Below are 23,248 nucleotides of genomic sequence, written 5' to 3'. Positions count from 1 at the left end.
GCTCCTCCATTTCCCAACTCAAAGTCCATTACAATGGAACCTCTTTGGCACCCGTGCTGGGCTGCCCAGCATCCCAGGGAGTGGAGCATGAACGGTTGGCCTCTGCTCCCACAGCCGAAGAGCCAGGGCAAAAAACTGGATCTGTGCCTCTTCTGCAGAAAGTCAGCTTTGCAACGGTGCCATCCGCATTGCTGTCGCTCCTCGATTTCAAAACTCAAAGTCCATTACAATGGAACCTCTTTGGCACCCGTGCTCGCCTGCCCAGCATCCCAGCGAGTAGAGCACGAACGGTTAGCCTCTGCTGCCACAGCCGGTGAGCCAGGGCAAAAAACTGGAGCTGTGCCTCTTCTGCAGAAAGTCAGCTTTGCAACGGTGCCATCCGCATTGCTGAGGTTCCTCGATTTCCCAACTCAAAGTCCATTACAATGGAACCTCTTTGGCACCCGTGCTCGGCTGCCCAGCATCCCAGGGAGTAGAGCGCGAACGGTTGGCCTCTACTCCCACAGCCGAAGAGCCAGGGCAAAAAGCTTGAGCTGTGCCTCTTCTGCAGAAAGTCAGCTTTGCAACGGTGCCATCCGCATTGCTGAAGTTCCTCCATTTCCCAACTCAATGTCCATTACAATGGAACCTCTTTGGCACCCGTGCTCGGCTGCACAGCATCCCAGGGAGTAGAGCACGAACGGTTGGCCTCTGCTCCCACAGCCAAAGAGCCAGGGCAAAAAACTGGAGCTGTGCCTCTTCTGCAGAAAGTCAGCTTTGCAACGGTGCCATCCGCATTGCTGTCGCTCCTCGATTTCCCAACTCAAAGTCCATTACAATGAAACTCTCTGGCACCTGTGCTCGGCTGCCCAGCATCCCAGGCAGTAGAGCACGAACGGTTGGCCTCTGCTCCCACAGCCGAAGAGCCAGGGCAAAAAACTGGAGCTGTGCCTCTTCTGCAGAAAGTCAGCTTTGCAACGGTGCCATCCGCATTGCTGTCGCTCCTCCATTTCCCAACTCAAAGGCCATTACAATGGAACCTCTTTGGCACCCGTGCTGGGCTGCCCAGCATCCCAGGCAGTAGAGCACAAACGGTTGGCCTCTGCTCCCACAGCCGAAGAGCCAGGGCAAAAAAATTGAGCTGTGCCTCTTCTGCAGAAAGTCAGCTTTGCAACAGTGCCATCCGCATTGCTGTCGCTCCTCGATTTCCCAACTCAAAGTCCATTACAATGGAACCTCTTTGGCACCCGTGCTCGGCTGCCCAGCATCCCAGGGAGTAGAGCACGAACGGTTGGCCTCTGCTCCCACAGCCGAAGAGCCAGGGCAAAAAGCTTGATCTCTGCCTCTTCTGCAGAAATTCTGCTTTGCAACGGTGCCATCCGCATTGCTGTCGCTCCTCGATTTCCCAACTCAAAGTCCATTACAATGGAAACTCTCTGGCACCTGTGCTCGGCTGCCCAGCATCCCAGGGAGTAGAGCACGAACGGTTGGCCTCTGCTCCCACAGCCAAAGAGCCAGGGCAAAAAAATTGGAGCTGTGCCTCTTCTGCAGAAAGTCAGCTTTGCAACGGTGCCATCCGCATTGCTGTCGCTCCTCCATTTCCCAACTCAAAGTCCATTACAATGGAATCTCTTTGGCACCCGTGCTGGGCTGCCCAGCATCCCAGGCAGTAGAGCACGAACGGTTGGCCTCTGCTCCCACAGCCAAAGAGCCAGGGCAAAAAACTGGAGCTGTGCCTCTTCTGCAGAATGTCAGCTTTGCAACGGTGCCATCCGCATTGCTGTCGCTCCTCGATTTCCCAACTCAAAGTCCATTACAATGGAAACTCTCTGGCACCTGTGCTCGGCTGCCCAGCATCCCAGGCAGTAGAGCACGAACGGTTGGCCTCTGCTGCCACAGCCGAAGAGCCAGGGCAAAAAACTGGAGCTGTGCCTCTTCTGCCGAAAGTCAGCTTTGCAACGGTGCCATCCGCATTGCTGTCGCTCCTCCATTTCCCAACTCAAAGTCCATTACAATGGAACCTCTTTGGCACCCGTGCTGGGCTGCCCAGCATCCCAGGCAGTAGAGCACGAACGGTTGGCCTCTGCTCCCACAGCCGAAGAGCCAGGGCAAAAAACCTTGAGCTGTGCCTCTTCTGCAGAATGTCAGATTTGCAACAGTGCCATCCGCATTGCTGTCACTCCTCGATTTCCCAACTCAAAGTCCATTACAATGGAACCTCTTTGGCACCCGTGCTCGGCTGCCCAGCATCCCAGGGAGTAGAGCACGAACGGTTGGCCTCTGCTCCCACAGCCAAAGAGCCAGGGCAAAAAACTTGAGATGTGCCTCTTCTGCAGAAAGTCAGCTTTGCAACGGTGCCATCCGCATTGCTGTCGCTCCTCGATTTCCCAACTCAAAGTCCATTACAATGGAAACTCTCTGGCACCTGTGCTCGGCTGCCCAGCATCCCAGGCAGTAGAGCACGAACGGTTGGCCTCTGCTGCCACAGCCGAAGAGCCAGGGCAAAAAACTGGAGCTGTGCCTCTTCTGCAGAAAGTCAGCTTTGCAACGGTGCCATCCGCATTGCTGTCGCTCCTCCATTTCCCAACTCAAAGTCCATTACAATGGAACCTCTTTGGCACCTGTGCTGGGCTGCCCAGCATCCCAGGGAGTAGAGCACGAACGGTTGGCCTCTGCTCCCACAGCCGAAGAGCCAGGGCCAAAAACCTTGAGCTGTGCCTCTTCTGCAGAAAGTCAGCTTTGCAACGGTGCCATCCGCATTGCTGTCGCTCCTCCATTTCCCAACTCAAAGGCCATTACAATGGAACCTCTTTGGCACCCGTGCTGGGCTGCCCAGCATCCCAGGGAGTAGAGCACGAACGGTTGGCCTCTGCTCCCACAGCCGAAGAGCCAGGGCAAAAAGCTTGAGCTGTGCCTCTTCTGCAGAGTGTCAGATTTGCAACGGTGCCATCCGCATTGCTGTCGCTCCTCGATTTCCCAACTCAAAGTCCATTACAATGGAACCTCTTTGGCACCCGTGCTCGGCTGCCCAGCATCCCAGCGAGTAGAGCACGAACGGTTGGCCTCTGCTCCCACAGCCGAAGAGCCAGGGCAAAAAGCTTGAGCTGTGCCTCTTCTGCAGAAATTCTGCTTTGCAACGGTGCCATCCGCATTGCTGTCGCTCCTCGATTTCCCAACTCAAAGTCCATTACAATGGAAAATCTCTGGCACCCGTGCTCGGCTGCCCAGCATCCCAGCGAGTAGAGCACGAACGGTTGGCCTCTGCTCCCACAGCCGAAGAGCCAGGGCAAAAAACTGGAGCTGTGCCTCTTCTCCAGAAAGTCAGCTTTGCAACGGTGCCATCCGCATTGCTGTTGCTCCTCCATTTCCCAACTCAAAGTCCATTACAATGGAACCTCTTTGGCACCCGTGCTGGGCTGCCCAGCATCCCAGCGAGTAGAGCACGAACGGTTGGCCTCTGCTCCCACAGCCGAAGAGCCAGGGCAAAAAACTTGAGCTGTGCCTCTTCTGCAGAATGTCAGATTTGCAACAGTGCCATCCGCATTGCTGTCACTCCTCGATTTCCCAACTCAAAGTCCATTACAATGGAACCTCTTTGGCACCCGTGCTCGGCTGCCCAGCATCCCAGGCAGTAGAGCACGAACGGTTGGCCTCTGCTCCCACAGCCAAAGAGCCAGAGCAAAAAACTGGAGCTGTGCCTCTTCTGCAGAAAGTCAGCTTTGCAACGGTGCCATCCGCATTGCTGTCGCTCCTCCATTTCCCAACTCAAAGTCCATTACAATGGAAACTCTCTGGCACCTGTGCTCGGCTGCCCAGCATCCCAGGGAGTAGAGCAAGAACGGTTGGCCTCTGCTCCCACAGCCGAAGAGCCAGGGCAAAAAACTTGAGCTGTGCCTCTTCTGCAGAATGTCAGATTTGCAACAGTGCCATCCGCATTGCTGTCGCTCCTCCATTTCCCAACTCAAAGTCCATTACAATGGAACCTCTTTGGCACCCGTGCTGGGCTGCCCAGCATCCCAGCGAGTAGAGCACGAACGGTTGGCCTCTGCTCCCACAGCCGAAGAGCCAGGGCAAAAAACTTGAGCTGTGCCTCTTCTGCAGAATGTCAGATTTGCAACAGTGCCATCCGCATTGCTGTCACTCCTCGATTTCCCAACTCAAAGTCCATTACAATGGAACCTCTTTGGCACCCGTGCTCGGCTGCCCAGCATCCCAGGCAGTAGAGCACGAACGGTTGGCCTCTGCTGCCACAGCCGAAGAGCCAGGGCAAAAAACTGGAGCTGTGCCTCTTCTGCAGAAAGTCAGCTTTGCAACGGTGCCATCCGCATTGCTGTCGCTCCTCCATTTCCCAACTCAAAGTCCATTACAATGGAACCTCTTTGGCACCCGTGCTGGGCTGCCCAGCATCCCAGGGAGTAGAGCAAGAACGGTTGGCCTCTGCTCCCACAGCCGAAGAGCCAGGGCAAAAAACTTGAGCTGTGCCTCTTCTGCAGAATGTCAGATTTGCAACAGTGCCATCCGCATTGCTGTCGCTCCTCCATTTCCCAACTCAAAGTCCATTACAATGGAACCTCTTTGGCACCCGTGCTCGGCTGCCCAGCATCCCAGGCAGTAGAGCACGAACGGTTGGCCTCTGCTCCCACAGCCGAAGAGCCAGGGCAAAAAACTTGAGCTGTGCCTCTTCTGCAGAATGTCAGATTTGCAACAGTGCCATCCGCATTGCTGTCACTCCTCGATTTCCCAACTCAAAGTCCATTACAATGGAACCTCTTTGGCACCCGTGCTCGGCTGCCCAGCATCCCAGGCAGTAGAGCACGAACGGTTGGCCTCTGCTCCCACAGCCGGTGAGCCAGGGCAAAAAACTGGAGCTGTGCCTCTTCTGCAGAAAGTCAGCTTTGCAACGGTGCCATCCGCATTGCTGTCGCTCCTCGATTTCCCAACTCAAAGTCCATTACAATGGAACCTCTTTGGCACCCGTGCTGGGCTGCCCAGCATCCCAGGCAGTAGAGCACGAACGGTTAGCCTCTGCTGCCACAGCCGGTGAGCCAGGGCAAAAAACTGGAGCTGTGCCTCTTCTGCAGAAAGTCAGCTTCGCAACGGTGCCATCCGCATTGCTGAGGTTCCTCGATTTCCCAACTCAAAGTCTATTACAATGGAACCTCTTTGGCACCCGTGCTCGGCTGCCCAGCATCCCAGGGAGTAGAGCACGAACGGTTGGCCTCTACTCCCACAGCCGAAGAGCCAGGGCAAAAAGCTTGAGCTGTGCCTCTTCTGCAGAAAGTCAGCTTTGCAACGGTGCCATCCGCATTGCTGAAGTTCCTCGATTTCCCAACTCAAAGTCCATTACAATGGAACCTCTTTGGCACCCGTGCTGGGCTGCCCAGCATCCCAGGCAGTAGAGCACGAACGGTTGGCCTCTGCTCCCACAGCCGAAGAGCCAGGGCAAAAAACTTGAGCTGTGCCTCCTCTGCAGAATGTCAGATTTGCAACAGTGCCATCCGCATTGCTGTCGCTCCTCGATTTCCCAACTCAAAGTCCATTACAATGGAACCTCTTTGGCACCCGTGCTGGGCTACCCAGCATCCCAGCGAGTAGAGCACGAACGGTTGGCCTCTACTCCCACAGCCGAAGAGCCAGGGCAAAAAGCTTGAGCTGTGCCTCTTCTGCAGAACTTCTGCTTTGCAACGGTGCCATCCGCATTGCTGTCGCTCCTCCATTTCCCAACTCAAAGTCCATTACAATGGAACCTCTTTGGCACCCGTGCTCGGCTGCCCAGCATCCCAGGCAGTAGAGCACGAACGGTTGGCCTCTGCTCCCACAGCCGAAGAGCCAGGGCAAAAAACTGGAGCTGTGCCTCTTCTGCAGAAAGTCAGCTTTGCAACGGTGCCATCCGCATTGCTGTCGCTCCTCCATTTCCCAACTCAAAGTCCATTACAGTGGAAACTCTCTGGCACCTGTGCTCGGCTGCCCAGCATCCCAGGCAGTAGAGCACGAACGGCTGGCCTCTGCTGCCACAGCCGAAGAGCCAGGGCAAAAAACTGGAGCTGTGCCTCTTCTGCAGAAAGTCAGCTTTGCAACGGTGCCATCCGCATTGCTGTCGCTCCTCCATTTCCCAACTCAAAGTCCATTACAATGGAACCTCTTTGGCACCCGTGCTCGGCTGCCCAGCATCCCAGGGAGTAGAGCACGAACGGTTGGCCTCTGCTCCCACAGCCAAAGAGCCAGGGCAAAAAGCTTGAGCTGTGCCGCTTCTGCAGAAAGTCAGCTTTGCAACGGTGCCATCCGCATTGCTGTCGCTCCTCGATTTCCCAACTCAAAGTCCATTACAATGGAACCTCTTTGGCACCCGTGCTGGGCTGCCCAGCATCCCAGGGAGTAGAGCATGAACGGTTGGCCTCTGCTCCCACAGCCGAAGAGCCAGGGCAAAAAACTGGAGCTGTGCCTCTTCTGCAGAAAGTCAGCTTTGCAACGGTGCCATCCGCATTGCTGTCACTCCTCGATTTCCCAACTCAAAGTCCATTACAATGGAACCTCTTTGGCACCCGTGCTGGGCTGCCCAGCATCCCAGTGAGTAGAGCACGAACGGTTAGCCTCTGCTGCCACAGCCGGTGAGCCAGGGCAAAAAACTGGAGCTGTGCCTCTTCTGCAGAAAGTCAGCTTCGCAACGGTGCCATCCGCATTGCTGAGGTTCCTCGATTTCCCAACTCAAAGTCCATTACAATGGAACCTCTTTGGCACCCGTGCTGGGCTGCCCAGCATCCCAGGGAGTAGAGCACAAACGGTTGGCCTCTACTCCCACAGCCGAAGAGCCAGGGCAAAAAGCTTGAGCTGTGCCTCTTCTGCAGAAAGTCAGCTTTGCAACGGTGCCATCCGCATTGCTGAAGTTCCTCGATTTCCCAACTTAAAGTCCATTACAATGGAACCTCTTTGGCACCCGTGCTCGGCTGCCCAGCATCCCAGGGAGTAGAGCACGAACGGTTGGCCTCTGCTCCCACAGCCAAAGAGCCAGGGCAAAAAACTGGAGCTGTGCCTCTTCTGCAGAAAGTCAGCTTTGCAACGGTGCCATCCGCATTGCTGTCGCTCCTCGATTTCCCAACTCAAAGTCCATTACAATGGAACCTCTCTGGCACCCGTGCTCGGCTGCCCAGCATCCCAGGCAGTAGAGCACGAACGGTTGGCCTCTGCTCCCACAGCCGAAGAGCCAGGGCAAAAAACTGGAGCTGTGCCTCTTCTGCAGAAAGTCAGCTTTGCAACGGTGCCATCCGCATTGCTGTCGCTCCTCCATTTCCCAACTCAAAGGCCATTACAATGGAACCTCTTTGGCACCCGTGCTGGGCTGCCCAGCATTCCAGGCAGTAGAGCACGAACGGTTGGCCTATGCTCCCACAGCCGAAGAGCCAGGGCAAAAAACTTGAGCTGTGCCTCTTCTGCAGAGTGTCAGATTTGCAACGGTGCCATCCGCATTGCTGTCGCTCCTCCATTTCCCAACTCAAAGTCCATTACAATGGAACCTCTTTGGCACCCGTGCTCGGATGTCCAGCATCCCAGGGAGTAGAGCACGAACGGTTGGCCTCTGCTCCCACAGCCGAAGAGCCAGGGCAAAAAACTTGAGCTGTGCGTCTTCTGCAGAAATTCTGCTTTGCAACGGTGCCATCCGCATTGCTGTCGCTCCTCCATTTCCCAACTCAAAGTCCATTACAATGGAACCTCTTTGGCACCCGTGCTGGGCTGCCCAGCATCCCAGCGAGTAGAGCATGAACGGTTGGCCTCTGCTCCCACAGCCGAAGAGCCAGGGCAAAAAACTGGATCTGTGCCTCTTCTGCAGAAAGTCAGCTTTGCAACGGTGCCATCCGCATTGCTGTCGCTCCTCCATTTCCCAACTCAAAGTCCATTACAATGGAAACTCTCTGGCACCTGTGCTCGGCTGCCCAGCATCCCAGGCAGTAGAGCACGAACGGTTGGCCTCTGCTGCCACAGCCGAAGAGCCAGGGCAAAAAACTGGAGCTGTGCCTCTTCTGCAGAAAGTCAGCTTTGCAACGGTGCCATCCGCATTGCTGTCGCTCCTCCATTTCCCAACTCAAAGTCCATTACAATGGAACCTCTTTGGCACCCGTGCTGGGCTGACCAGCATCCCAGGGAGTAGAGCACGAACGGTTGGCCTCTGCTCCCACAGCCGAAGAGCCAGGGCAAAAAACTTGAGCTGTGCCTCTTCTGCAGAATGTCAGATTTGCAACAGTGCCATCCGCATTGCTGTCACTCCTCGATTTCCCAACTCAAAGTCCATTACAATGGAACCTCTTTGGCACCCGTGCTCGCCTGCCCAGCATCCCAGTGAGTAGAGCACGAACGGTTGGCCTCTGCTCCCAACAGCCGAAGAGCCAGTGCAAAAAACTGGAGCTGTGCCTCTTCTGCAGAAAGTCAGCTTTGCAACGGTGCCATCCGCATTGCTGTCGCTCCTCGATTTCCCAACTCAAAGTCCATTACAATGGAACCTCTTTGGCACCCGTGCTCGGCTGCCCAGCATCCCAGGGAGTAGAGCACGAACGGTTGGCCTCTGCTCCCACAGCCGAAGAGCCAGGGCAAAAAACTTGAGCTGTGCCTCTTCTGCAGAATGTCAGATTTGCAACAGTGCCATCCGCATTGCTGTCGCTCCTCCATTTCCCAACTCAAAGTCCATTACAATGGAACCTCTTTGGCACCCGTGCTCGCCTGCCCAGCATCCCAGGCAGTAGAGCACGAACGGTTGGCCTCTGCTCCCACAGCCGAAGAGCCAGGGCAAAAAACTGGAGCTGTGCCTCTTCTGCAGAAAGTCAGCTTTGCAACGGTGCCATCCGCATTGCTGTTTCTCCTCGATTTCCCAACTCAAAGTCCATTACAATGGAACCTCTTTGGCACCCGTGCTCGGCTGCCCAGCATCCCAGGGAGTAGAGCACGAACGGTTGGCCTCTGCTCCCACAGCCGAAGAGCCAGGGCAAAAAACTTGAGCTGTGCCTCTTCTGCAGAAAGTCAGCTTTGCAACGGTGCCATCCGCATTGCTGTCGCTCCTCGATTTCCCAACTCAAAGTCCATTACAATGGAACCTCTTTGGCACCCGTGCTCGGCTGCCCAGCATCCCAGCGAGTAGAGCACGAACGGTTGGCCTCTACTCTCACAGCCGAAGAGCCAGGGCAAAAAGCTTGAGCTGTGCCTCTTCTGCAGAAAGTCTGCTTTGCAACGGTGCCATCCGCATTGCTGTCGCTCCTCCATTTCCCAACTCAAAGTCCATTACAATGGAACCTCTTTGGCACCCGTGCTGGGATGCCCAGCATCCCAGGGAGTAGAGCACGAACGGTTGGCCTCTGCTGCCACAGCCGAAGAGCCAGGGCAAAAAACTGGAGCTGTGCCTCTTCTGCAGAAAGTCAGCTTCGCAACGGTGCCATCCGCATTGCTGAGGTTCCTCGATTTCCCAACTCAAAGTCCATTACAATGGAACCTCTTTGGCACCCGTGCTGGGCTGCCCAGCATCCCAGGGAATAGAGCACGAACGATTGGCCTCTGCTCCCACAGCCGAAGAGCCAGGGCAAAAAGCTTGAGCTGTGCCTCTTCTGCAGAAAGTCAGCTTTGCAACGGTGCCATCCGCATTGCTGTCGCTCCTCGATTTCCCAACTCAAAGTCCATTACAATGGAACCTCTTTGGCACCCGTGCTCGGCTGCCCAGCATCCCAGGGAGTAGAGCACGAACGGTTGGCCTCTGCTCCCACAGCCAAAGAGCCAGGGCAAAAAACTGGAGCTGTGCCTCTTCTGCAGAAAGTCAGCTTTGCAACGGTGCCATCCGCATTGCTGTCGCTCCTCGATTTCCCAACTCAAAGTCCATTACAATGGAAAATCTCTGGCACCCGTGCTGGGCTGCCCAGCATCCCAGGCAGTAGAGCACGAACGGTTGGCCTCTGCTCCCACAGCCGAAGAGCCAGGGCAAAAAACTGGAGCTGTGCCTCTTCTGCAGAAAGTCAGATTTGCAACGGTGCCATCCGCATTGCTGTCGCTCCTCGATTTCCCAACTCAAAGTCCATTACAATGGAACCTCTTTGGCACCCGTGCTGGGCTGCCCAGCATCCCAGGCAGTAGAGCACGAACGGTTGGCCTCTGCTCCCACAGCCGAAGAGCCAGGGCAAAAAACTTGAGCTGAGCCTCTTCTGCAGAATGTCAGATTTGCAACAGTGCCATCCGCATTGCTGTCACTCCTCGATTTCCCAACTCAAAGTCCATTACAATGGAACCTCTTTGGCACCCGTGCTCGCCTGCCCAGCATCCCAGGGAGTAGAGCACGAACGGTTGGCCTCTGCTCCCACAGCCAAAGAGCCAGTGCAAAAAACTGGAGCTGTGTCTCTTCTGCAGAAAGTCAGCTTTGCAACGGTGCCATCCGCATTGCTGTCGCTCCTCGATTTCCCAACTCAAAATCCATTACAATGGAACCTCTTTGGCACACGTGCTGGGCTGCCCAGCATCCCAGGCAGTAGAGCACGAACGGTTGGCCTCTGCTCCCACAGCCGAAGAGCCAGGGCAAAAAGCTTGAGCTGTGCCGCTTCTGCAGAAAGTCAGCTTTGCAACGGTGCCATCCGCATTGCTGTCGCTCCTCCATTTCCCAAATCAAAGTCCATTAAAATGGAACCTCTTTTGCACCCGTGCTGGGCTGCCCAGCATCCCAGGGAGTAGAGCATGAACGGTTGGCCTCTGCTCCCACAGCCGAAGAGCCAGGGCAAAAAACTGGAGCTGTGCCTCTTCTGCAGAAAGTCAGCTTTGCAACGGTGCCATCCGCATTGCTGTCGCTCCTCGATTTCAAAACTCAAAGTCCATTACAATGGAACCTCTTTGGCACCCGTGCTCGGCTGCCAAGCATCCCAGCGAGTAGAGCACGAACGGTTAGCCTCTGCTGCCACAGCCGGTGAGCCAGGGCAAAAAACTGGAGCTGTGCCTCTTCTGCAGAAAGTCAGCTTCGCAACGGTGCCATCCGCATTGCTGAGGTTCCTCGATTTCCCAACTCAAAGTCTATTACAATGGAACCTCTTTGGCACCCGTGCTCGGCTGCCCAGCATCCCAGGGAGTAGAGCACGAACGGTTGGCCTCTACTCCCACAGCCGAAGAGCCAGGGCAAAAAGCTTGAGCTGTGCCTCTTCTGCAGAAAGTCAGCTTTGCAACGGTGCCATCCGCATTGCTGAAGTTCCTCGATTTCCCAACTCAAAGTCCATTACAATGGAACCTCTTTGGCACCCGTGCTGGGCTGCCCAGCATCCCAGGCAGTAGAGCACGAACGGTTGGCCTCTGCTCCCACAGCCGAAGAGCCAGGGCAAAAAACTTGAGCTGTGCCTCCTCTGCAGAGTGTCAGATTTGCAACAGTGCCATCCGCATTGCTGTCGCTCCTCGATTTCCCAACTCAAAGTCCATTACAATGGAACCTCTTTGGCACCCGTGCTGGGCTACCCAGCATCCCAGCGAGTAGAGCACGAACGGTTGGCCTCTACTCCCACAGCCGAAGAGCCAGGGCAAAAAGCTTGAGCTGTGCCTCTTCTGCAGAACTTCTGCTTTGCAACGGTGCCATCCGCATTGCTGTCGCTCCTCCATTTCCCAACTCAAAGTCCATTACAATGGAACCTCTTTGGCACCCGTGCTCGGCTGCCCAGCATCCCAGGCAGTAGAGCACGAACGGTTGGCCTCTGCTCCCACAGCCGAAGAGCCAGGGCAAAAAACTGGAGCTGTGCCTCTTCTGCAGAAAGTCAGCTTTGCAACGGTGCCATCCGCATTGCTGTCGCTCCTCCATTTCCCAACTCAAAGTCCATTACAGTGGAAACTCTCTGGCACCTGTGCTCGGCTGCCCAGCATCCCAGGCAGTAGAGCACGAACGGCTGGCCTCTGCTGCCACAGCCGAAGAGCCAGGGCAAAAAACTGGAGCTGTGCCTCTTCTGCAGAAAGTCAGCTTTGCAACGGTGCCATCCGCATTGCTGTCGCTCCTCCATTTCCCAACTCAAAGTCCATTACAATGGAACCTCTTTGGCACCCGTGCTCGGCTGCCCAGCATCCCAGGGAGTAGAGCACGAACGGTTGGCCTCTGCTCCCACAGCCAAAGAGCCAGGGCAAAAAGCTTGAGCTGTGCCGCTTCTGCAGAAAGTCAGCTTTGCAACGGTGCCATCCGCATTGCTGTCGCTCCTCCATTTCCCAACTCAAAGTCCATTACAATGGAACCTCTTTGGCACCCGTGCTGGGCTGCCCAGCATCCCAGGGAGTAGAGCATGAACGGTTGGCCTCTGCTCCCACAGCCGAAGAGCCAGGGCAAAAAACTGGAGCTGTGCCTCTTCTGCAGAAAGTCAGCTTTGCAACGGTGCCATCCGCATTGCTGTCACTCCTCGATTTCCCAACTCAAAGTCCATTACAATGGAACCTCTTTGGCACCCGTGCTGGGCTGCCCAGCATCCCAGTGAGTAGAGCACGAACGGTTAGCCTCTGCTGCCACAGCCGGTGAGCCAGGGCAAAAAACTGGAGCTGTGCCTCTTCTGCAGAAAGTCAGCTTCGCAACGGTGCCATCCGCATTGCTGAGGTTCCTCGATTTCCCAACTCAAAGTCCATTACAATGGAACCTCTTTGGCACCCGTGCTGGGCTGCCCAGCATCCCAGGGAGTAGAGCACAAACGGTTGGCCTCTACTCCCACAGCCGAAGAGCCAGGGCAAAAAGCTTGAGCTGTGCCTCTTCTGCAGAAAGTCAGCTTTGCAACGGTGCCATCCGCATTGCTGAAGTTCCTCGATTTCCCAACTTAAAGTCCATTACAATGGAACCTCTTTGGCACCCGTGCTCGGCTGCCCAGCATCCCAGGGAGTAGAGCACGAACGGTTGGCCTCTGCTCCCACAGCCAAAGAGCCAGGGCAAAAAACTGGAGCTGTGCCTCTTCTGCAGAAAGTCAGCTTTGCAACGGTGCCATCCGCATTGCTGTCGCTCCTCGATTTCCCAACTCAAAGTCCATTACAATGGAACCTCTCTGGCACCCGTGCTCGGCTGCCCAGCATCCCAGGCAGTAGAGCACGAACGGTTGGCCTCTGCTCCCACAGCCGAAGAGCCAGGGCAAAAAACTGGAGCTGTGCCTCTTCTGCAGAAAGTCAGCTTTGCAACGGTGCCATCCGCATTGCTGTCGCTCCTCCATTTCCCAACTCAAAGGCCATTACAATGGAACCTCTTTGGCACCCGTGCTGGGCTGCCCAGCATTCCAGGCAGTAGAGCACGAACGGTTGGCCTATGCTCCCACAGCCGAAGAGCCAGGGCAAAAAACTTGAGCTGTGCCTCTTCTGCAGAGTGTCAGATTTGCAACGGTGCCATCCGCATTGCTGTCGCTCCTCCATTTCCCAACTCAAAGTCCATTACAATGGAACCTCTTTGGCACCCGTGCTCGGATGTCCAGCATCCCAGGGAGTAGAGCACGAACGGTTGGCCTCTGCTCCCACAGCCGAAGAGCCAGGGCAAAAAACTTGAGCTGTGCGTCTTCTGCAGAAATTCTGCTTTGCAACGGTGCCATCCGCATTGCTGTCGCTCCTCCATTTCCCAACTCAAAGTCCATTACAATGGAACCTCTTTGGCACCCGTGCTGGGCTGCCCAGCATCCCAGCGAGTAGAGCATGAACGGTTGGCCTCTGCTCCCACAGCCGAAGAGCCAGGGCAAAAAACTGGATCTGTGCCTCTTCTGCAGAAAGTCAGCTTTGCAACGGTGCCATCCGCATTGCTGTCGCTCCTCCATTTCCCAACTCAAAGTCCATTACAATGGAAACTCTCTGGCACCTGTGCTCGGCTGCCCAGCATCCCAGGCAGTAGAGCACGAACGGTTGGCCTCTGCTGCCACAGCCGAAGAGCCAGGGCAAAAAACTGGAGCTGTGCCTCTTCTGCAGAAAGTCAGCTTTGCAACGGTGCCATCCGCATTGCTGTCGCTCCTCCATTTCCCAACTCAAAGTCCATTACAATGGAACCTCTTTGGCACCCGTGCTGGGCTGACCAGCATCCCAGGGAGTAGAGCACGAACGGTTGGCCTCTGCTCCCACAGCCGAAGAGCCAGGGCAAAAAACTTGAGCTGTGCCTCTTCTGCAGAATGTCAGATTTGCAACAGTGCCATCCGCATTGCTGTCACTCCTCGATTTCCCAACTCAAAGTCCATTACAATGGAACCTCTTTGGCACCCGTGCTCGCCTGCCCAGCATCCCAGTGAGTAGAGCACGAACGGTTGGCCTCTGCTCCCAACAGCCGAAGAGCCAGTGCAAAAATCTGGAGCTGTGCCTCTTCTGCAGAAAGTCAGCTTTGCAACGGTGCCATCCGCATTGCTGTCGCTCCTCGATTTCCCAACTCAAAGTCCATTACAATGGAACCTCTTTGGCACCCGTGCTCGGCTGCCCAGCATCCCAGGGAGTAGAGCACGAACGGTTGGCCTCTGCTCCCACAGCCGAAGAGCCAGGGCAAAAAGCTTGAGCTGTGCCTCTTCTGCAGAAAGTCAGCTTTGCAACGGTGCCATCCGCATTGCTGTCACTCCTCCATTTCCCAACTCAAAGTCCATTACAATGGAACCTCTTTGGCACCCGTGCTGGGCTGCCCAGCATCCCAGGGAGTAGAGCATGAACGGTTGGCCTCTGCTCCCACAGCCGAAGAGCCAGGGCAAAAAACTGGATCTGTGCCTCTTCTGCAGAAAGTCAGCTTTGCAACGGTGCCATCCGCATTGCTGTCGCTCCTCGATTTCCCAACTCAAAGTCCATTACAATGGAACCTCTTTGGCACCCGTGCTCGGCTGCCCAGCATCCCAGCGAGTAGAGCACGAACGGTTAGCCTCTGCTGCCACAGCCGAAGAGCCAGGGCAAAAAACTGGAGCTGTGCCTCTTCTGCAGAAAGTCAGCTTCGCAACGGTGCCATCCGCATTGCTGAGGTTCCTCGATTTCCCAACTCAAAGTCCATTACAATGGAACCTCTTTGGCACCCGTGCTGGGCTGCCCAGCATCCCAGGGAGTAGAGCACGAACGGTTGGCCTCTACTCCCACAGCCGAAGAGCCAGGGCAAAAAGCTTGAGCTGTGCCTCTTCTGCAGAAAGTCAGCTTTGCAACGGTGCCATCCGCATTGCTGAAGTTCCTCGATTTCCCAACTCAAAGTCCATTACAATGGAACCTCTTTGGCACCCGTGCTCGGCTGCCCAGCATCCCAGGGAGTAGAGCACGAACGGTTGGCCTCTGTTGCCACAGCTGAAGAGCCAGGGCAAAAAACTGGAGCTGTGCCTCTTCTGCAGAAAGTCAGCTTTGCAACGGTGCCATCCGCATTGCTGTCGCTCCTCGATTTCCCAACTCAAAGTCCATTACAATGGAACCTCTTTGGCACCCGTGCTCGCCTGCCCATCATCCCAGCGAGTAGAGCACGAACGGTTAGCCTCTGCTGCCACAGCCGGTGAGCCAGGGCAAAAAACTGGAGCTGTGCCTCTTCTGCAGAAAGTCAGCTTTGCAACGGTGCCATCCGCATTGCTGAGGTTCCTCGATTTCCCAACTCAAAGTCCATTACAATGGAACCTCTTTGGCACCCGTGCTCGGCTGCCCAGCATCCCAGGGAGTAGAGCACGAACGGTTGGCCTCTACTCCCACAGCCGAAGAGCCAGGGCAAAAAGCTTGAGCTGTGCCTCTTCTGCAGAAAGTCAGCTTTGCAACGGTGCCATCCGCATTGCTGAAGTTCCTCGATTTCCCAACTCAAAGTCCATTACAATGGAACCTCTTTGGCACCCGTGCTGGGCTGCCCAGCATCCCAGGGAGTAGAGCACGAACGGTTGGCCTCTGCTCCCACAGCCAAAGAGCCAGGGCAAAAAACTGGAGCTGTGCCTCTTCTGCAGAAATTCTGCTTTGCAACGGTGCCATCCGCATTGCTGTCGCTCCTCCATTTCCCAACTCAAAGTCCATTACAATGGAACCTCTTTGGCACCCGTGCTGGGCTGCCCAGCATCCCAGGCAGTAGAGCACGAACGGTTGGCCTCTGCTCCCACAGCCGAAGAGCAAGGGCAAAAAACTGGAGCTGTGCCTCTTCTGCAGAAAGTCAGCTTTGCAACGGTGCCATCCGCATTGCTGTTGCTCCTCCATTTCCCAACTCAAAGGCCATTACAATGGAACCTCTTTGGCACCCGTGCTCGGCTGCCCAGCATCCCAGGGAGTAGAGCACGAACGGTTGGCCTCTACTCCCACAGCCGATGAGCCAGGGCAAAAAGCTTGAGCTGTGCCTCTTCTGCAGAAAGTCAGCTTTGCAACGGTGCCATCCGCATTGCTGTCGCTCCTCGATTTCCCAACTCAAAGTCCATTACAATGGAACCTCTTTGGCACCTGTGCTCGGATTCCCAGCATCCCAGGGAGTAGAGCACGAACGGTTGGCCTCTGCTCCCACAGCCGAAGAGCCAGGGGAAAAAGCTTGAGTTGTGCCTCTTCTGCAGAAAGTCAGCTTTGCAACGGTGCCATCCGCATTGCTGAAGTTCCTCGACTTCCCAACTCAAAGTCCATTACAATGGAACCTCTTTGGCACCCGTGCTGGGCTGACCAGCATCCCAGGCAGTAGAGCACGAACGGTTGGCCTCTGCTCCCAACAGCCGAAGAGCCAGGGCAAAAAACTGGAGCTGTGCCTCTTCTGCAGAAAGTCAGCTTTGCAACGGTGCCATCCGCATTGCTGTCGCTCTTCGATTTCCCAACTCAAAGTCCATTACAATGGACCCTCTTTGGCACCCGTGCTCGGCTGTCCAGCATCCCAGGGAGTAGAGCACGAACGGTTGGCCTCTGCTCCCACAGCCGAAGAGCCAGGGCAAAAAACTTGAGCTGTGCCTCTTCTGCAAAGTGTCAGATTTGCAACGGTGCCATCCGCATTGCTGTCGCTCCTCCATTTCCCAACTCAAAGTCCATTACAATGGAACCTCTTTGGCACCCGTGCTGGGCTGCCCAGCATCCCAGCGAGTAGAGCACGAACGGTTGGCCTCTGCTCCCACAGCCGAAGAACCAGGGCAAAAAGCTTGAGCTGTGCCTCTTCTGCAGAAATTCTGCTTTGCAACGGTGCCATCCGCATTGCTGTCGCTCCTCCATTTCCCAACTCAAAGTCCATTACAATGGAACCTCTTTGGCACCTGTGCTCGGCTGCCCAGCATCCCAGGCAGTAGAGCACGAACGGTTGGCCTCTGCTCCCACAGCCGAAGAGCCAGGGCAAAAAACTGGAGCTGTGCCTCTTCTGCAGAAAGTCAGCTTTGCAACGGTGCCATCCGCATTGCTGTGGCTCCTCGATTTCCCAACTCAAAGTCCATTACAATGGAAACTCTCTGGCACCTGTGCTCGGCTGCCCAGCATCCCAGGCAGTAGAGCACGAACGGTTGGCCTCTGCTGCCACAGCCGAAGAGCCAGGGCAAAAAACTGGAGCTGTGCCTCTTCTGCAGAAAGTCAGCTTTGCAACGGTGCCATCCGCATTGCTGTCGCTCCTCCATTTCCCAACTCAAAGTCCATTACAATGGAACCTCTTTGGCACCCGTGCTGGGCTGCCCAGCATCCCAGGGAGTAGAGCACGAACGGTTGGCCTCTGCTCCCACAGCCGAAGAGCCAGGGCAAAAAACTTGAGCTGTGCCTCTTCTGCAGAATGTCAGATTTGCAACAGTGCCATCCGCATTGCTGTCACTCCTCGATTTCCCAACTCAAAGTCCATTACAATGGAACCTCTTTGGCACCCGTGCTCGCCTGCCCAGCATCCCAGCGAGTAGAGCATGAACGGTTGGCCTCTGCTCCCACAGCCGAAGAGCCAGGGCAAAAAACTGGAGCTGTGCCTCTTCTGCAGAAAGTCAGCTTTGCAACGGTGCCATCCGCATTGCTGTCGCTCCTCGATTTCAAAACTCAAAGTCCATTACAATGGAACCTCTTTGGCACCCGTGCTCGGCTGCCAAGCATCCCAGCGAGTAGAGCACGAACGGTTAGCCTCTGCTGCCACAGCCGGTGAGCCAGGGCAAAAAACTGGAGCTGTGCCTCTTCTGCAGAAAGTCAGCTTCGCAACGGTGCCATCCGTATTGCTGAGGTTCCTCGATTTCCCAACTCAAAGTCCATTACAATGGAACCTCTTTGGCACCCGTGCTCGGCTGCCCAGCATCCCAGGGAGTAGAGCACGAACGGTTGGCCTCTACTCCCACAGCCGAAGAGCCAGGGCAAAAAGCTTGAGCTGTGCCTCTTCTGCAGAAAGTCAGCTTTGCAACGGTGCCATCCGCATTGCTGAAGTTCCTCGATTTCCCAACTCAAAGTCCATTACAATGGAACCTCTTTGGCACCCGTGCTGGGCTGCCCAGCATCCCAGGCAGTAGAGCACGAACGGTTGGCCTCTGCTCCCACAGCCGAAGAGCCAGGGCAAAAAACTTGAGCTGTGCCTCTTCTGCAGAGTGTCAGATTTGCAACAGTGCCATCCGCATTGCTGTCGCTCCTCGATTTCCCAACTCAAAGTCCATTACAATGGAACCTCTTTGGCACCCGTGCTCGCCTGCCCAGCATCCCAGCGAGTAGAGCACGAACGGTTGGCCTCTACTCCCACAGCCGAAGAGCCAGGGCAAAAAGCTTGAGCTGTGCCTCTTCTGCAGAACTTCTGCTTTGCAACGGTGCCATCCGCATTGCTGTCGCTCCTCCATTTCCCAACTCAAAGTCCATTACAATGGAACCTCTTTGGCACCCGTGCTCGGCTGCCCAGCATCCCAGGCAGTAGAGCACGAACGGTTGGCCTCTGCTCCCACAGCCGAAGAGCCAGGGCAAAAAACTTGAGCTGTGCCTCTTCTGCAGAAAGTCAGCTTTGCAACGGTGCCATCCGCATTGCTGTCGCTCCTCCATTTCCCAACTCAAAGTCCATTACAATGGAAACTCTCTGGCACCTGTGCTCGGCTGCCCAGCATCCCAGGCAGTAGAGCACGAACGGTTGGCTTCTGCTGCCACAGCCGAAGAGCCAGGGCAAAAAACTGGAGCTGTGCCTCTTCTGCAGAAAGTCAGCTTTGCAACGGTGCCATCCGCATTGCTGTCGCTCCTCCATTTCCCAACTCAAAGTCCATTACAATGGAACCTCTTTGGCACCCGTGCTGGGCTGCCCAGCATCCCAGGGAGTAGAGCACGAACGGTTGGCCTCTGCTCCCACAGCCAAAGAGCCAGGGCAAAAAGCTTGAGCTGTGCCTCTTCTGCAGAAAGTCAGCTTTGCAACGGTGCCATCCGCATTGCTGTCGCTCCTCGATTTCCCAACTCAAAGTCCATTACAATGGAACCTCTTTGGCACCCGTGCTGGGCTGCCCAGCATCCCAGGGAGTAGAGCATGAACGGTTGGCCTCTGCTCCCACAGCCGAAGAGCCAGGGCAAAAAACTGGAGCTGTGCCTCTTCTGCAGAAAGTCAGCTTTGCAACGGTGCCATCCGCATTGCTGTCACTCCTCGATTTCCCAACTCAAAGTCCATTACAATGGAACCTCTTCGGCACCCGTGCTGGGCTGCCCAGCATCCCAGCGAGTAGAGCACGAACGGTTAGCCTCTGCTGCCACAGCCGGTGAGTCAGGGCAAAAAACTGGAGCTGTGCCTCTTCTGCAGAAAGTCAGCTTCGCAACGGTGCCATCCGCATTGCTGAGGTTCCTCGATTTCCCAACTCAAAGTCCATTACAATGGAACCTCTTTGGCACCCGTGCTCGGCTGCCCAGCATCCCAGGGAGTAGAGCACGAACGGTTGGCCTCTACTCCCACAGCCGAAGAGCCAGGGCAAAAAGCTTGATATGTGCCTCTTCTGCAGAAAGTCAGCTTTGCAACGGTGCCATCCGCATTGCTGAAGTTCCTCGATTTCCCAACTCAAAGTCCATTACAATGGAACCTCTTTGGCACATATGCTCGGCTGCCCAGCATCCCAGGGAGTAGAGCACGAACGGTTGGCCTCTGCTCCCACAGCCAAAGAGCCAGGGCAAAAAACTGGAGCTGTGCCTCTTCTGCAGAAAGTCAGCTTTGCAACGGTGCCATCCGCATTGCTGTCGCTCCTCGATTTCCCAACTCAAAGTCCATTACAATGGAACCTCTCTGGCACCCGTGCTCGGCTGCCCAGCATCCCAGGCAGTAGAGCACGAACGGTTGGCCTCTGCTCCCACAGCCGAAGAGCCAGGGCAAAAAACTGGAGCTGTGCCTCTTCTGCAGAAAGTCAGCTTTGCAACGGTGCCATCCGCATTGCTGTCGCTCCTCCATTTCCCAACTCAAAGGCCATTACAATGGAACCTCTTTGGCACCCGTGCTGGGCTGCCCAGCATTCCAGGCAGTAGAGCACGAACGGTTGGCCTATGCTCCCACAGCCGAAGAGCCAGGGCAAAAAACTTGAGCTGTGCCTCTTCTGCAGAGTGTCAGATTTGCAACGGTGCCATCCGCATTGCTGTCGCTCCTCCATTTCCCAACTCAAAGTCCATTACAATGGAACCTCTTTGGCACCCGTGCTCGGATGTCCAGCATCCCAGGGAGTAGAGCACGAACGGTTGGCCTCTGCTCCCACAGCCGAAGAGCCAGGGCAAAAAACTTGAGCTGTGCGTCTTCTGCAGAAATTCTGCTTTGCAACGGTGCCATCCGCATTGCTGTCGCTCCTCCATTTCCCAACTCAAAGTCCATTACAATGGAACCTCTTTGGCACCCGTGCTGGGCTGCCCAGCATCCCAGCGAGTAGAGCATGAACGGTTGGCCTCTGCTCCCACAGCCGAAGAGCCAGGGCAAAAAACTGGATCTGTGCCTCTTCTGCAGAAAGTCAGCTTTGCAACGGTGCCATCCGCATTGCTGTCGCTCCTCCATTTCCCAACTCAAAGGCCATTACAATGGAAACTCTCTGGCACCTGTGCTCGGCTGCCCAGCATCCCAGGCAGTAGAGCACGAACGGTTGGCCTCTGCTGCCACAGCCGAAGAGCCAGGGCAAAAAACTGGAGCTGTGCCTCTTCTGCAGAAAGTCAGCTTTGCAACGGTGCCATCCGCATTGCTGTCGCTCCTCCATTTCCCAACTCAAAGTCCATTACAATGGAACCTCTTTGGCACCCGTGCTGGGCTGCCCAGCATCCCAGCGAGTAGAGCACGAACGGTTGGCCTCTGCTCCCACAGCCGAAGAGCCAGGGCAAAAAACTTGAGCTGTGCCTCTTCTGCAGAATGTCAGATTTGCAACAGTGCCATCCGCATTGCTGTCACTCCTCGATTTCCCAACTCAAAGTCCATTACAATGGAACCTCTTTGGCACCCGTGCTCGCCTGCCCAGCATCCCAGTGAGTAGAGCACGAACGGTTGGCCTCTGCTCCCAACAGCCGAAGAGCCAGTGCAAAAAACTGGAGCTGTGCCTCTTCTGCAGAAAGTCAGCTTTGCAACGGTGCCATCCGCATTGCTGTCGCTCCTCGATTTCCCAACTCAAAGTCCATTACAATGGAACCTCTTTGGCACCCGTGCTCGGCTGCCCAGCATCCCAGGGAGTAGAGCACGAACGGTTGGCCTCTGCTCCCACAGCCGAAGAGCCAGGGCAAAAAGCTTGAGCTGTGCCTCTTCTGCAGAAAGTCAGCTTTGCAACGGTGCCATCCGCATTGCTGTCGCTCCTCCATTTCCCAACTCAAAGTCCATTACAATGGAACCTCTTTGGCACCCGTGCTGGGCTGCCCAGCATCCCAGGGAGTAGAGCACGAACGGTTGGCCTCTGCTCCCACAGCCGAAGAGCCAGGGCAAAAAACTGGAGCTGTGCCTCTTCTGCAGAAAGTCAGATTTGCAACGGTGCCGTCCGCATTGCTGTCGCTCCTCGATTTCCCAACTCAAAGTCCATTACAATGGAACCTCTTTGGCACCCGTGCTCGCCTGCCCAGCATCCCAGCGAGTAGAGCACGAACGGTTAGCCTCTGCTCCCACAGCCGAAGAGCCAGGGCAAAAAACTGGAGCTGTGCCTCTTCTGCAGAAAGTCAGCTTCGCAACGGTGCCATCCGCATTGCTGAGGTTCCTCGATTTCCCAACTCAAAGTCCATTACAATGGAACCTCTTTGGCACCCGTGCTGGGCTGCCCAGCATCCCAGGGAGTAGAGCACGAACGGTTGGCCTCTACTCCCACAGCCGAAGAGCCAGGGCAAAAAGCTTGAGCTGTGCCTCTTCTGCAGAAAGTCAGCTTTGCAACGGTGCCATCCGCATTGCTGAAGTTCCTCGATTTCCCAACTCAAAGTCCATTACAATGGAACCTCTTTGGCACCCGTGCTCGGCTGCCCAGCATCCCAGGGAGTAGAGCACGAACGGTTGGCCTCTGTTGCCACAGCTGAAGAGCCAGGGCAAAAAACTGGAGCTGTGCCTCTTCTGCAGAAAGTCAGCTTTGCAACGGTGCCATCCGCATTGCTGTCGCTCCTCGATTTCCCAACTCAAAGTCCATTACAATGGAACCTCTTTGGCACCCGTGCTCGCCTGCCCAGCATCCCAGCGAGTAGAGCACGAACGGTTAGCCTCTGCTGCCACAGCCGGTGAGCCAGGGCAAAAAACTGGAGCTGTGCCTCTTCTGCAGAAAGTCAGCTTCGCAACGGTGCCATCCGCATTGCTGACGTTCCTCGATTTCCCAACTCAAAGTCCATTACAATGGAACCTCTTTGGCACCCGTGCTCGCCTGCCCATCATCCCAGCGAGTAGAGCACGAACGGTTGGCCTCTACTCCCACAGCCGAAGAGCCAGGGCAAAAAGCTTGAGCTGTGCCTCTTCTGCAGAAAGTCAGCTTTGCAACGGTGCCATCCGCATTGCTGAAGTTCCTCGATTTCCCAACTCAAAGTCCATTACAATGGAACCTCTTTGGCACCTGTGCTCGGCTGCCCAGCATCCCAGGGAGTAGAGCACGAACGGTTGGCCTCTGCTCCCACAGCCAAAGAGCCAGGGCAAAAACCTTGAGCTGTGCCTCTTCTGCAGAAAGTCAGCTTTGCAACGGTGCCATCCGCATTGCTCTCGCTCCTCCATTTCCCAACTCAAAGTCCATTACAATGAAACTCTCTGGCACCTGTGCTCGGCTGCCCAGCATCCCAGGGAGTAGAGCACGAACGGTTGGCCTCTGCTCCCACAACCGAAGAGCCAGGGCAAAAAACTGGAGCTGTGCCTCTTCTGCAGAAAGTCAGCTTTGCAACGGTGCCATCCGCATTGCTGTCGCTCCTCCATTTCCCAACTCAAAGGCCATTACAATGGAACCTCTTTGGCACCCGTGCTGGGCTGCCCAGCATCCCAGGCAGTAGAGCACGAACGGTTGGCCTCTGCTCCCACAGC

This window comes from Psittacula echo (genome assembly GCF_963264785.1).
Source record: "Psittacula echo genome assembly, chromosome: 29".
Lineage (NCBI taxonomy): Eukaryota > Metazoa > Chordata > Aves > Psittaciformes > Psittacidae > Psittacula > Psittacula echo.
Note: the sequence above shows the minus strand (reverse complement) of the source record.